We start from the raw sequence: 16711 nt of genomic DNA, 5'->3' as shown, positions 1-16711 counted from the left end.
TGCACCAGAGCACAAGACATGGGATTTAGAGCAAGACAGGCTAAACAGCCAGTGTCCAGGTTAGCTGACTTCAGTAGGTGTCTCTGTGCCTATGCTGAGGGGCAGGGGAAGGAAATGGTGCCCCCTGGATCTTTTGTCACAAGAGATGTGACTCTGAGAGTGCCACCTCTAACAGAAGTACTCCAATAAAAGGGACCAGTCTCTCCCCCTGTGCCTTAAGATTCCTGAAACTACACCATCTGCCCTGTAGTTGCTTGTACTCCTTGTCTCCAGAAACAGGGCAGTGCCCTCAGGGCTCTATCCCAGCCAAGCCCAAGGACCTTTAAAACTCCAGTCTTTGAACCAGCCCCACTGGTTGCAAAAGCTCAAAAAAGTCAGACCCTCTTGATTTACCAACCAATGGCTTTGGAAAAGTGTTCTCCTTGTGCATACCATGTGCATTCTCCATGACCAGGACTCCAACCCATCCATACCACCCATGATCCGGCTTCTCCCCCAAACCACATCTTTGTACTTCCTTCCTGTGGCTGATCTCTTCTCTCCCTCTAGTTGTGCAGTTTGTTCTGTCAGTCCTCAGGTTGATTTCTTGGGTGGTTATAATGCTTTGATAGTTAATCTAGCTGTGTTGGAGGGACAAGGCAAGCCTAGGATCCTTCTACTATGTCACCATTTTAGCTCCCTCCCTCTAATTACACATTTATTAACTGAAATAAGTTTAAAATATAAAAGGTAAATGTGAGAGTTAATACCTTACCTGAAAAAGGGACCTGCTCCTCAGTTCTGAGTATGTGACTCTATGTTACCAAATTATTCAAATGAAGCCAGAAATCCATTTTATAAAATCTTCTGAATTTTCAATGTTAACTTGAAGAGACAAGCAAAAACTGCCTTTGGTTCTTCTGACCATGAGTCTACCAGTGTTCAGTATTTGTGTTAGTAGGTACTGGGGACACATAAAAAAAAAATGCCCTTATTGTCTCCTCCCTTTAGTGTCAGACATAAGCTCCTACAGGCCAATGCTCCCTTCTCTTCTCCCTTCATCCTCAGCCACTGATAATGCCACTTATGACTTACATGGACTGTCAACTCCTTCAGAGCATCCCTTCCCTTCTCATTGCATCCCCTCTCCACTCCCTCTGCTTACCATAGCTTTGGTACTTAATGGGTGTTATGCATTTATTTGTTGATTGATTCATTCACTCAACATATGTTAGATAGCAGAGAAACAGAAAAGACTATAACCTAAGTGAACAGTCTTATAATAAGTATCAGATGGACTTGGACAAAAAATAAGCATAGTCCTGTAGGCTATAAAGAAGGGGCACCTAATCCTAAATGAAGAAGTAGAGATGGCCCTCACAGGAGGCAATATCTAAAATAATTATTTGATTCTTGAAGAAGAAGTTGGGTTTATCCAGGAGAAAATAAAGTTGTGGGGAGGCCTTCCAAGAAGAGAGAGCAGTTTGATATGGGGTATGAATTAGATTGGAATAGCTGATTCCAGAGCATGGACTGGGAATGATGAATGAAAGTACCAAAGGGTAGTCAAAGTTGGTCATCAGAACTATATTGAATAACTTCATGTGAGACCAGCACACAATGCAAATGAATGCCTCTTTGCTTTTTTTTTTTCCCAATGGGTTTTTCTCTCCACATCTATAATTTCTTTCTTCTAACTCTCTGGCAAAATCTCACTTATCCTTCAAATACCAGGTTAAATGCAAGTTTTTCTGGAAAAATGGTCTCAACTTCCAACTCCCAGGAACAAAATTTGAATGGACTGAACCACTTTACTTTGTACATACTTCTATTTTAGCTCTAATTATTATTATTATATAATTATTACCTATTATCTTCTATAATAATTATTTAATTATTATCTAATTATTATCTAATAATAATAATTATTATTAGTTTTTCAGCTAGGCTGGAATCATTTTAAATTTTTAAAGTTTATTGTTTTTAAGTTCATCTTGGTATCCAAAGGGTCTGTAAGATACTTCATATTTATTCCTTGAATGAGTAAATATCTACATATTAGTGTTTTGGGAGTACAAAAGGAACAAGGGATTGTCATTGGCTTCTCAGAAGAAATAGCATTTGAGGAGGATGTTGATAATAAGTAAATTAGACACACACACAAAAGAAGAGTGAGGAAGACCATATCATACAAATGGAATAGCAGGAGCAAAGATATTTTGTATTAAGTCACTGGGTTAAATTAGCTGCCCAATTGATTAGTGGGGATCAAGCAAATTTGATGGCATTTGCATAAAAGGAAGGTTGTTATGAAATTCCATTTCACACTGAGTTCTTCCACTGCTTTGACCTGTGTTCAAACATTTCTGAAGAGGTGAAGCTATTTGTTTATCTATGTTAGTGCAGTTGAACAGATAACTATGACAGGTCTTTCTTTCCTTACTGTGTGTATTTTAATACCAAGTTCATGTTTGACTTTCTCAATGCAGTCTTTTCCAATTATTGATATCTTTAGGGACTCCCTTCTTTTTTCTGAATCCCTCTGGACTTTCTGCTGATACATTTTCCAATATAAATTATAACATTAAAGGCATGTTTACTTTTTTTGTAATTGAAATTTTTTAGATTTTTATTTATATCTGTAAAGTGACCTTTTTTGGCTTGCAGTCGATATTACAAGACATTATAAATATTTAGCACATACATAAATATATATAAATATACATAGATAACCCTTCATTTTACTCTTTCAAAGAATTATGAATACATGGAAACCTTACCAAGAAGGTAAAAACATCTCATTACTCTTCAAAAAAAATTAGATTAAGGTTAGAGAAATGTGCTTCACTCAAGAAATGTATTATTTTAAACATTTATTTTTTTAAATATATTTGAAGGCAATGGGAGGTTGGAAATTTGATACTATAGGGGTTCCTGCATGGATCATTCAGTTAAGCACCTGACTCTTGATTTTGGCTCAGGTCATGATCTGGTTTGTGGGATTGAGTGCTGAATTGAGCTCTGCTCTGACAGTGTGGAGTCTGCTTGGTATTCTCTCTCTCTCTCAAAATAAACAAATAAACATTAAAAAAAAGTAATTTGAGGAGGAAGGGAGTTAAGATGGTGGGGAATAAGGGGACAAGGATTTTTCTCGTCCCTCATACACAGTTGTATTGAGGTCAGATCACTTGGAATAACCAGGAAATCAATCTGTGGAGTGGCAGAAGGATCTCCATAGTTGGAGGGAGAAAGCTTGGCAGGATCAAGGTGCATGTATGTGACTTGGGGGAGATAAATTGGCATAGGCAGGGAGGGAGGGAACCCTCTCTGTCAAGAGACAAAAGGGAGAGAGAGAGGGGTTGTGAAAATATGGCATTGAGTTAGCATAAGAGGAAAACCTTTCTGGACCTGGGGAATGAGAAATACAGACATTGCCAATTTATTTTTTGCAAACAGCTTTAGGAGCTGAAACTCAGAGGTTCAGAAGTGTGTGACTTTCTCTACAGTGAAGTCGGGAGCCTTGGCTTGTGCTCCTGGGGAGGAGGTAGCTGGCCCTGGAGTGCATAATATGGTGTAGCAATCTCAGGTGCACTGGGAGAGAATAGTCCCCTTTCCAGAGTAATTTGGGAAGAAGCTTTATTGCCTCCCCAAAGACAAAGACCCTGCAGATGGCAGCCAAAGGCCTTTTATCAGCAGGGCGGAGAGGCTCTACTCTGGAACAGGGGAGAGGAGCCACAATGAGCTAGGTCCCTTGAAGGCTTTGGGTTTTGAATCCCAGCCAAGTGCTTAGAAGGCACGGGAGAACTGTGGAGCAGGGCAAGCTGACCGCCCTCCCTATTCTGTGAGGGCTGCCTGAACTGTGTGGGTTGAGATAGTCTGGGGAGAAGAGATTGGGGTGTCACCATCTTTCCTCCCAACACCAAAATGGTGGGACTTCAGAGAGCAGCACAGCGGCCCCCAGTGGAGGCAGGACACACTTACACCAAACCCCGTTCCTCTATGCCTGGCAACTGCTTACACTGGAGGAAGACTGGGAGCCAATGTAGTCAGCCTCTACTCCAGACTAGCACAGCCACTGGTCTCAGGCACCAACAGACAACAGTGGGTTTTTTTCTTTTATTATTTTATTTTATTCTATTTTATTTTTCTTTCTACCCTCTTCTTTTTTCTTTTGGAATCACACTCATAGTTTCTGATTTGTTTTTGGTCAGTTTGAATTTAGTCAATTCTTATTTTATATATAAATAGATATAGATATAGATTATACATATGTGTGTGTGTGTGTGTGTGTATCTGTGCGCACATGTGTGTGTGTGTGTATATGTTTTTTTGTTTGATCAAGCATTTTTATCCTATTCTTTTTCCATCTTTTCTCTTTCTTCTTTATTTTCCTTTCTCTTTATCTGGATTTAGCCTTACAGTTTTTTTGATTCTCTGTTTTGGTCTTTTCTCCCCTTTGTCTTTTTATGGGATAAGGCTTTCTGCCTCCCTCCCTCCCCCTGCCCCTCAACTATTCCTTCTTTCTCCCAGGATTACTTCAACAAACAAATCAAAGCACACCTGGTTGAAGGTCCAAGCACTTTATCACGATAAGCAAGGAAGAGCTCTGCAGAGGACTGACCAGTGGGACAGAGCAGCCAAAATGCAACAACAGAGTGCATGCGACATACAACAAAAACATCTCTGAAGTGCCAGGCCCTGGACAGTACATGGCCCCTTTTTAATATAGTATTACTCTCAGGTGCAGGGCACATAACAAGTTCTAAAACATGCAAAAGACAGAAACTCAGCCAACATAAGAAAATGGAGGAATTCTCCCTGAAAGAAAGTTCAAGAAGAAATCACAGCCAGAGAATTGCTCAAAACAGACATAAACTATATCGTGTGAGAAAGAATTTAGAATAAGTGTCATCAGACTAATAGCTGAGCTTTAAAAAAAGTATAGAAGATACCAGAGAAACTCTTGCTGCAGAGATCAAAGACCTAAGAACTACCCATGTTGAACTGAGATGCAAAATAAACTAGATACAGTGACAGCGAGGATGGAAGAAACAGAGGAAGGAATAAGTGAAATAGAATATAAAACTATGGAAAATGATGAGCTGACAAAAAGAGGGAAAGGAACTTACTAGATCACAAGGGGAGAATTAGAGAACTAAGTGATTCCATGAAACAAAACAACATCTGTATCATTAGGACTTTGAGAAGAAGAGCAAGAGAAAGGGGCAAAAGGTTTATTTGAACAAATTATAGCTAAGAACATCCCTAATTTGAGGAAGAAAACAGGCATCCAAATCAAAAAGGCACAACAAACTCCCTTCAAAATCAACAAAAACAGGTCAACACCATGACCTATTATAGTGAAACTGGCAACATACAAAGATAGAATTCTGAAAGCAGGTAGAGACAAATGGTCCTTAACCTACAAGGGTAGACACATAAGGTTAGTAGCAGACCTGTTCACTGATACTTGGCAGACCAGACGGGAGTGGCAGGAAATAGTCAGTGGGATGAGTAGGAAAACTCTGCAGCCAGGAATCCTTTATTCAGCAAGGCTGTCATTCAGAATAGAAGGCGAGATAAAGACTTTCCCAGACAAACAAAAACTAAAGGAGTTCATGACCACTAAACCAGCCCTGCAGGAGATCCTAAGGGGGACTCTGTGAATGGAATGTAGAAAAGACTACAAAAGACCAAAGAACATAAACATAAACATGATATCTACAGATGACACAATGACATTAAATTCATATCTTTCAATAAACACTCTAAATGTCCCAAACAAAGACATAAGGCATGAGAAAGGATTAAAAACAAAAACAAACAACACACACACATACACACACAAAACAAAACAAAAAAATAATATCCATCTATATTCTGCCTACAAGAGTCTCATTTTAGACCGCAGGATGCCTGTAAATTGAAGGTGAGGGGGTGCTAATGGACATCAAAAGAAAGCCGGAGTAGCCATACTTATATCAGACAAACTAGGTTTTAAAACAAAGACTGTATCAAGAGACAAAGAAGACCATTATATAATAATTATGGGGTCTACGCATCAAGAAGAGCTAACCGTTGTAAATATTTATGCCCCCAACATGAAACATTGCAAATATATAAATCAGTTAATCACAAACATAAACAAACTTATTGATAATAATACTGTAATTGTAGGAGACTTTAATATTCCACTTACAACAGTGGACAGATCATCTATGCAGGAATCAATAAGGAAACAACAGCTCTGAAAGACACCTTGGGCCAGATGGACTTAACAGATATATTCAGAACATTTCATCCTAAAGCAGCAGAATACACATTCTTCTTGAGTGCATATGGAACGTTCTCCAAAATAGATCACATACTAGATCACAAAGCAGCCCTCAACAGGCACAAAAAGATTGAGATACCATGCATATTTTCATATTACAACACTATGAAATTTAAAATCAACTACAAGAAAAAAATTTGGAAAGCCCCTAAATACATAAAGAACATCCTACTAAAAAACAAATGGTTTAATCAGTAAATTAAATAAGAAATTAAAAAATGCATGGAAGAAAATGAAAATGAGAACATGACAGTTCAAACTCTTTGGGATGTAGCAAAGGCAGTCCTAAGAAGAAAATACATTGCAATTCAGGCCTGTCTCAAGAAGCAAGAAAGTTCCCAAATATACAACCTAACCTCACATCAAAAGGAGCTGGAGAAGCAGCAGCAAATAAAGCCCAAAGCCATCAGAAGAAGGGAAATAATAAAGATTGGAGCAGAAATAAATGATATAGAATCCAAAAAAAAAACAGTAGTACAGATCAATGAAAGTATGACATGGTTTTTTGAAAGAATAAACAATATTGATAACCCTCTAGCCTGACTTCTCAAAAGGAAAAGAGAGAGGACCCAAATAGATAACATCACGAATGAAAGAGTAGAGATCACAACCAACACCACAGAAATACAAACAATTATTAGAGAATACTATGGAAAATTATATGTCAATAAACTGGACAATCTGGAAGAAGTGGACAAATTTCTAGATGCTCACACACTACCAAAACTCAAATGGGAAGAAAGAGAAAATTTGAAAAGACCTATAACCAGCAAAGAAATTGAATCGATTTCAAATATCTCCCAACAATAAGAGTCCTGGGCCAGATGGCTTCCCAGGGGAATTCTACCAGACATTTAATGAAGAGTTAATACCTATTCTTCTCAAACTGTTCCAAAAAATAGAAATGGAAGGAAAACTTCCAAACTCATTGTATCAAGCTAGCATTACCTTGATTCCAAGACCAGACAAAGACCCACTAAAAAGGAGAATTACAGGCCAATATCCCTGATGAAACTGGAAGCAAAAATTCTCACCAAGATATTACCAAGTTAAATTCAACAGTACATTAAAAAATTATTCACCATGATCAAGTGGGATCCATTCCTGGGCTGCAGGGCTAGTTCAATACTTGCAAATCAATCAACATGATATACCACATTAGTAGAAGGAAGGATAAAAACCATATGATCCTGTCAATAGATGCAGAAAAACTTTTGACAAAATACAGCATCTTTTCTTGATAAAAGCTCTCAAGAAAGTAGGTATAGAAGGAAGATGCCTTAACCTGATAATAGCCACAAATGAAAGACCTGCAGCTAAAATCATCCTCAATGGGGAAAAACTGAAAACTCTCTCCCTGAGATCAGGAGCACACAGGTATGTCCACTCTCATCTCTCTTATTCAAAATAGTGTTGGAAGTCCTAGCCTCAGCAATCAGACAATAAAAAAATAAATAAATAAAAGGCATGCAAATTGACTGTTCACAGATGACGTTGTACTCTACATGGAAAACCTGAAAGACTCAACCAAAAATCTGCTAGAGCTGATACATGAATTTAGCAAAGTCACAGGAAATAAAATCAATATAGAAATTGGTTGCATTTCTATGCACCAATAAAGACGCAACAGAAGGAGATATCAAGAAATTGATCCTATTAACAATTGCACCAAAACCCCTAAAATACCTAGGAATAAACCTAACCAAGGAGGTAAAAGCTGAAAACTATAGAAAGCTTACCAAAGAAATCAAAGAAGAGACAAAGAAATGGAAAAACATTCTATACTCATGGATTGGAAGAACAAATATTGTTAAAATGTCGATACTACCAAAAGTAACCTATACATTGAATGCCATCCCTATCCCTATCAAAATAACACCAGCATTCTTCAAAGAGCTAGAACAAACCAAAAATTTGTATGGAACCACAAAAGACCCAGAATAGACAAAGTAATATTAAAAAAGAAAACCAAAGCAGGAGGCATCACAATCCCGGACTTTAAGTTGTATTACAAAGCTGTAACCATCAAGACAGTATGGTATTGGGACAAAAACAGACACATAGATCAATGGAATAGAATCGAGAACCCAGAAATGGACCCACAAACATATGGCCAACTAATCTTTGACAAACCAGGAAAGAGTATCCAATGGAAAAAAGAGAGTCACCTGAGCAAATGGTGCTGGGAGAACTGGACAGCAACATGCAGCAGAATGAAACTGGACCACTTTCTTACACCATACACAAAAATAAATTCAAAACTGATGAAAGACTTAAATGTGAGACAGGAAACCATCAAAATCTTACAGGAGAAAGCAGGCAGCAACCTCTTTGATCTCAGCCACAGTAACTTCTTACATAACATGTATCCAAAGGCAAGGGAAATAAAAGCAAAAATGAACTATTGGGACCTCACCAAGATAAAAAAAACTTCTGTACAGCAAAGGAAACAATCAATAAAAGTAAAAGACAACCAACAGAATGGGATAATGACATATCAGATAAAGGGTTAATATCAAAAACCTATAAAGAACTCACCAAACTCAACACATTAAAAACAAATAATCCAGTGAAGAAATGGGCAGAAGTCATGAATAGACACTTTTCCAAAGAAGACATCCAGATGGCAAACAGACACATGAAAAGATGCTCAACATCTCTCATCCAGGAAATACAAATCAAAACCACACTGAGATACCACTCACACCAGTCAGAGTGGCTAAAATCAACAACCCAAGAAACAACAGATGTTGGCAAGAATGTGGAGATTGGGGAACCCCTTTGCACTGTTGGTGGGAGTATAAAATGTTATAGCCACTCTGGAAAAACAGTATAGAGGTTCCTCAAAAAATTAAAAATAGAGGGTCACCTGGGGGGCTCAGTCGGTTAAGCGTCTGACTTCGGCTCAGGTCATGATCTCATTGGTCCATGAGCATTGGGCTCTGTGCTGACAGCTTGGAGCCTGGAGCCTGCTTTGTTTTCTGTGTCTCCCTCCCTCTCTGCCCCTCCCCCACTAGCATTCTGCCTCTCTCCCTCAAAATAAACAAACATTAAAAACAAAAGATTAAAAAGAATTAAAAATAGAACTACCCTACAACCCAGCAATTGCACTACTAGGTATTTATCCAAAGGGTACAAAAATGCTAATTCGAAGGGGCACATGCACCCCAATATTTACAACAGCACCATCAAAAATAGCCAAATTATGGAAATACCCCATCTACTGGTCCATCTACTGATAAATGGATAAAGATGTGGCATGCATACACACACACACAGATGGAATACTACTTGGTGATGTAAAAGAATGAAATCTTGTCATTTGCAACAATGTTTTTGGAAGTAGAGTGTATTATGCTAAGCGAAATAAGTCAGTCAGAGAAAGACAGAGATCATATGATTTCACTCCTATGCAGAATTTGAGAAACTCAACAGATGAACATAGGGGAAGGGAAGGAAAAATAAGATAAAAACATAGAGGGAGGCAAACCATAAGAGAGCCTTACACATAGAGAACAAACAGAGGGTTGATGGAGCGGGGGGTGGGTGGGAGAGAGAATGGTTTGTACAGGTGATGGGCATTTAAGGAGATCACTTTCCAGGATAAGCACTGGGTGTACACGGTGAATCACTAGGTTCTACTCCTGAAGCCAAGACTACACTGTAGGTCAACAAACTTGAAAATTAAAAACAAAAACAAAAATACCCCCAAACCTAAACCTCAACAAACAAAAAACAACAACAATAACAAAAAAAGAAATTTGATACTACATATGAAGTTTCTTGGAGCACTTACCCTGCAAGTGTACTTTTTCTGTGCCTACTGATAAAAAGAACAGTCTGAAATTGCTGAATTTCATCTGTTTACAGTTTGGAGTTTGATTCTGCCCCCAGGGTTTACATTCTCTTTTTTTCTTAGGACAGTAATAAAAATTTAGCTAGTTGGAACTGTTTTTTTGAAATCAAGTGGTCCACTTCCATTAGTCAACAGTACCACAATTTTCCTAATCTTGACTGAATGTTAATGAGAAACTTTTACAAAAAAGAGACTTTACTCCACTCTATTGCCTTGCCCCAGCAAGGTGTGCCCATGTCTCCCCTTGGTGGTCATGGTAACAACTACAAGGGAATCTTCAGAATTTTGCATTTCTCACTAGGCTTTTATTCTATGGAGCAGATACTAACGTAAGAGGCCAAAGGACGAAAGGAGAAGGGTAAAATTTAGTAATGTTTGGGTTACTTCTTTCAGTTTAAATTTCCGATCTCATAAACTTTGTGTGGTGTGTTTATTGCTTCTGTTCTTTTTTAGTTTCTTGTTCTGGGTCTTTAGACAGTATCAATCAAACAAAGAGTATATTAATTAAAGCAATCTTATACTCAAACCAACTATAGTTTAGTTGACTAGTTTGGACCAAACTACAGTGTTTGATAAAGAAAAATGTTTCTTTGAATTAAAATGGTCATGGCTATGCAGTAGTAATGATTCCTACAGCATTCTGATATGCTGTTAAACAGGCGAACAACGGACAGAACAATTGAGCATACTTACTAGGTGTTGGGCACTATGTAAAGACTTAATACACATTTCACATGCATTTCATCTCATAACAGTGCTGTGAGATAGTCTTATTACATGTTTTATAGGGACTCAAATAGGTTAAGTGATCAGACTAAGGTCACACAGTGGAAAAGGAGGAGTCTTTAGTTCTTAGCTTTGTTAGGGACTTTTTAGGGTGTTCACTGATGGGCAGTGAATACTAAGAATGGTTTTGATATAAATACCCACTTATTTTTCCTCTTCAAAATTACATTATGGGATAGCTTAATTTAAAACATCTCTATTGGGTCACCTGGATGACTCAGTTGGTTAGGTGTCCGACTTTGGTTTAGGTCATGATCTCATAGCTCCTAAGTTGGAGCCCCTCGTCAGGTTCTGTGCTGACAGCTAAGAGTCTGGTGCCTGCACCAGATTGTGTGTGCGTGTCTCTCTCTCTGACCCTCCCCTGCTCACACTGTGTGTGTCTCTCTCTCAAAAATAAACATTAACAATTAAAAAAGAAATTAAAACATCACTATTGGGGGGCACCTGGGTGGCTCAGTCAGTTAAGCATCTGACTCTGGATTTTGGCTCCAGTCATAATCTCACAGTTTGTGAGTTTGAGCCCCATATCTGGCTCCGCACTAACAGAGCACCTTCACCCCTTCTAAGAGTTAGGGGCTGATAAACTGTGAGGGTGGGGATTGTTTGAGTCTCGTTACAGTCTGGCAAACAGCTAGTGCTGAGTAATTATTTGTAGGAATTGCTTTAGAAAGACCCCATATTATTATTAAGGCCCTATAATTAAAAATCTGCTTTTCCCTCATGCAGAAAAACAGGACCATTTTAGAAAAACATCTGGGAGTGATGACAAAAGCATGCCAAATTCAATCATTTCTCAGTGTTATTTATGCACAAAACAACGCTGAATCTTTGTTTTTTGTACTACTTTTAGCAGGGGACTTGATTTTATGGTAAGGAAGCCAAGACGGTTTGTATTGTGTGATTAGAAGGAATTGGCTCATGAGATTATGAAGGCTGACAAGTCCCAATATCTGCAGGGTGAGTCAGCAAGCTGGAGACCTAGGAGATCCAATGTTTTAGTTCTAGTCCAAAGACTGGCAGGCTTTGGAGACTCAGGAAGAACAGATGTTTCAGTTCAAAGGCAGTCAAACAGGAAGAATTCTTCCTCCGGGGAGGGTTAGCTTTTTTGTTTTATTCAAGCCTTCAGCTGGTTGGATAAGGCCTAATCACATTAGGGTGGACAATCTACTTTAATCTATCGATTTAAATGTTAATCTCATCCAAAAACACCCTCAGAACTTGACCCAGTATCTGGGCACTTTGTGGTCAAGTTGACATATAAAACTAACCATCACAGAGGCCAATGGAAAATTATTTCTTCAGGTGGCAGAGCATGGATTTGAACAGGTGTGATTTAGAAGCTTATGATTGCTGCACTGGTGCACATGGTCTCAAAGAGGTAATAAATGCAATTAGAAAGCCTTTTAGGTTGACAAACTCCAGAACTTTTGGGTTTTTTTTATAGCAGGTTTCTCTTCTCCCAAAGCAATGTACACAGATTTTAAATATTCCAAGTGCTATATATTTTTCCCGATTATAAGGCATTTGTGTGCATACTGGCTTAAACAAGCTGATCTGGATATTAGTATTTGTGTGTTGATTTTTATACTAGAAGTTTAGGGACAGAAATATTGATTAGACTATATTATAGCCAATCATGTCAGGTTAAGATAGCTAGCTACTCAGTAAATTTTCCTAATAGGTATGTCTAAAAGTTTATAATACTGGATGTAAAGGAGAAAAACTTGGAAAAAAGGATAATCAGGATTTGGGGGAGAACAAGAAATATTGACTTTCAGGGGCACTTAGGTGGTTCAGTCGGTTAAACATTGACTATTGGTTTTGACTCACATCATGATCTCACAGTTCATGAATTCAAGCCCTGCATTGGGCTCTGTGTTGACAGTGCAGAGCCTGCTTGGGATTCTCTCTCTCCCTCCCCTGCTCTTTCTCAAAATAAATAAACTTTAAAAAATTTTTAAAAAGAAATATTGACTTTGGAGAGTGATTTTTGTATCCTTTTAAAATTACATTCAAATCTCATTGTTAATTAAAACAAGTGTTTATTGAGTACCTGCTATGTGCTTATAATTGTTTTGGGTACTGGGTCTATTGTATTGACCAAAACTGGAAAATTTTTCTTTCTCAGGGTTTCAAAAAAAAAGTGAGCCATGTAGCATGACCAATGACTTTGGTAAACAAGATGCTAAAAGCATAAAGGAAGCACAGAACCATTTAAACTCCTACAAGTGACCAGACTTTGGGGGTACAGATCTACTGGAGGAACAGAACTTAAGTGCATACATTGGATGGTAGTGTTAAATTATGAAACGTAATTCATGATTTAGTATTTTCATTATCGGAGACTCTATACTAGATGGCATCCAGGGTCAGAATGAAAGCAGTAACTAGCAATGGAAAGCCAGTGTATTTTTGCTTCTGTGCTAGCAGTTTCCCAGTGGATCCTAAGAGCAATAGTACTAAAAGATAATTGGCTACTCTAAGTGATGACCAAAATGCTCTCCATTGGAAGGGACATGGAGATGAAGAGATAAGGAAAAGTTTCATGTGATGGCTACAGGGCAGACTACAAGTTGGAAAGATGAGGGTAGAGGAATTTTAAAAGTATAAAATAAAGGGTATTAAAGTGAACACACAGTCTTGTCTTAAATGAGGAGAGGAAGTCTGTATCAAGAAATTTTAGGATAAAGAAAAAAGATTTCTGTGCAGATGGAGTACATAAATGAAACTCTACCTTTCAGGGTTGGGAGATTTTGAAAAATAATAGATTTAGCTAAGTTTAATGGATGATAAGTCTGTAAGAGACATCATCTCTCATGTCTATCTTGAATATGGATTAGATGAGCCACTCACCGCCTAACCCAATAATAGAAATGTTAGTAGGCATATCACTAGCAAAAAAAGAAAAAAGAAAAAGAAATTATCCCACAGTAGTGAGCATGCAGGCAGGTAGGCCTTATTTTAAACATAAGGCTGGGAATCTATACAACTCTGTGTACTTATAAATGAAAACTTTTGAACAAGCACTCAGAGAACCAGGTCTTAACAGAAATTGACTTCTACTGATCTGTAAAAGAAATATTGTAAGAACTGGAAAGAAATAGAATATCCTCATAGATAACTGGTATGACTGAAAGAGAACATCTAGTTTACACAATGTGTAGCCAACATTTTCAGCTTGGTATTCTACTGTTGCATGTTTGAGGTTGAAATGCCTTTTCTGTTGTTCAGAGACCTTAGGGGTAATACCGTATTAATACCCTTAATCTATAATCCTAACTATAGTCCTCAATTTATCAAAATCTTATTCCCAGTCTTTTCCCTTTGTCATAATTCCTGGCAACTTTAGTTAACATATGCAATTCTTTTGTTTATGAAATACTTCTTAAATCCCTAAAAATATAGATGTTTCTTAGGAAAGGCATAAACCCAATTAACAATCATCCTTTCTAAATCTCTGTGTTGTGTATTTTATTTAATCCTTTAACGATTAGGATGGATAGTTTTAACTCTCAGTTTGGATCCATTCCATGATAGTACATTTGAACAGAAATAAAAATGTATTCTTATACATTAACAACTTTGCAGAAAACCTCAATATTGTGCTAATCATCATATATGAAAAATTTCAAATATATGAAGTATTGGGGTACCTGGGTGGCTCAGTCAGTTAAGCGTCTGACTTTGACTCAGGTCATGATCTCATGGTTCGTGAGTTCGAGCCCTGCATTGGGTGGACCACTCAGAGCCTGGATCCTGTTTCGGATTCTGTCTCCCTCTCTCTCTGCCCTCCCCCACTCACGCTCTGTCTCACTCTCTCAAAAATAAATAAACATTAAAAAAATTCAAATATACAAAGTATCAAAATTAATAAAACTGTATTAATACCTTAACAAAAGAGTTAAGTCTCAGGATCTTGGCTTAGTGGTTCCCAGACTTTTAGATTTCATGGAGTAGTTAAAAAAAAAAGTGGGGACCAATATAGGGCTGCCAACTTTTTATTTTGCCAATTAAAGATATTTAAAGCAACTAATACTACATCAACATTTCATAAAAGGATAGTTCAATACCACAAAAGTAGGAATAATCTTATAATAAAAATTAAATTCAAACTGATAACCTATCAGCCTTTTTCTTTTTTCCTTTGTGGATGCTGAAAATTTAGGCTTGGCCTAGAATTTGCAAACAAATTGCCTAAAACGCCATTTTATTCAGCCATTTTAGGGGCTGAGAGGTGAGTGGCTTTGCCTGAAATCAGTTTGTGAAGAATAGCTTCTAACAACCAGTAGATAACATACTCTCACAGTACACAAGCACTAAACATGTTGCCAATTAGGAACCAAAATCAATGTTTATCTTAAAACCAAACCAAACCCAAATCCTTCATAACTAATGAAAAAAATCAAATAAATCCATGTACTTTGTAGTATAAAGTCTTGGTATACACAACTGTACCTGCTACAATTTGTGAAGGAAAACCCCAACACATGTTATCATAATTATATAACCTATGTTACAAATGATATAATCTTATCTGTAAGCTTTTAATTCTCCAAAATGTTCATTCTCAATTATATGGTTTATGGAAGATGCTTAATAAATGTCTGTTGCACAGATGAGTGCCACTTTCAGTCATTGCAAAACAAATTTCTTTGTAACATTAAAAACTCTCTTGGGGCGCCTGGGTGGCGCAGTCGGTTAAGCGTCCGACTTCAGCCAGGCCACGATCTCGCGGTCCGTGAGTTCGAGCCCCGCGTCGGGCTCTGGGCTGATGGCTCAGAGCCTGGAGCCTGTTTCCGATTCTGTGTCTCCCTCTCTCTCTGCCCCTCCCCCGTTCATGCTCTGTCTCTCTCTGTCCCAAAAATAAATAAACGTTGAAAAAAAAATTAAAAAAAAAAAAAACTCTCAACCTTGCACAAATTTCTATTTTGGAAATCACTGGAACAGGTATGTACAGACACAAAAAGATGGTGGTGGTGTGGGGGAACCCTATTTGCCTGATTTCTCAAATGAAAAAGCAATCAGAAGCTTCAGCGTGCTTAAATAAGAACAGTATTTGCACACAAGGACTTTGTATAAAAACATCACATTAATTTAACCACAAGCACTTCACCTTTTTAGGTTAAGTAACATGAAAGTTCTAAAGGAATTCTAACTCAAAAGCATGTACCAAAATTTTAACATGACCCTGGGAATACATTTATCTAAATATTTTGGATGATCAAAATGCTACAGTAGATATGCATTTCAATTAGGTGATCACTTCTCATTTCACTATAAACATACACATAGTCTTATCACTTTGAAAAAGTTTTCAGAATTGGCACTAATTTCTTCCCCCTCTCTCCCACTAGCCATAAAAGTGCATGACTGATAATGCAATTTCAAATTCAAAGTTAAGGAAACCGTTTAGTCTATTAAAAGGATGTCCCTGTATCAGAAACAGCGAGTTCATGGACTTACTTTTTAAACAATTAACATTTAAAAGCATGACAATTCTTGGGGTGCCTGGGTGGCTCAGTCGGTTAAGCCTCTGACTCTTGATTTTGGCTCAGGTCATGATCTAATGGTTCATGGATTTGAGCTCCTTGTCAGGCTCTGTGTTGACAGTGTGGAGCCTGCCTGGGATTCTCTCTCCCTGCCGCTCTCCTGTTCTCTCACCTGCTCTCAAAATAAATTTAAAAAAAAAAACAAAAATTTAATGTTTATTTACTTTTGAGAGACAGCACAAGGTTGGGGGGGTGGGGAGAGAAAGA

The sequence above is a fragment of the Herpailurus yagouaroundi genome, unplaced genomic scaffold, assembly GCF_014898765.1.
Source record: "Herpailurus yagouaroundi ecotype Mexico unplaced genomic scaffold, PumYag 163, whole genome shotgun sequence".
Classification (NCBI taxonomy): domain Eukaryota; kingdom Metazoa; phylum Chordata; class Mammalia; order Carnivora; family Felidae; genus Herpailurus; species Herpailurus yagouaroundi.
This window is presented reverse-complemented; position numbering follows the sequence as displayed.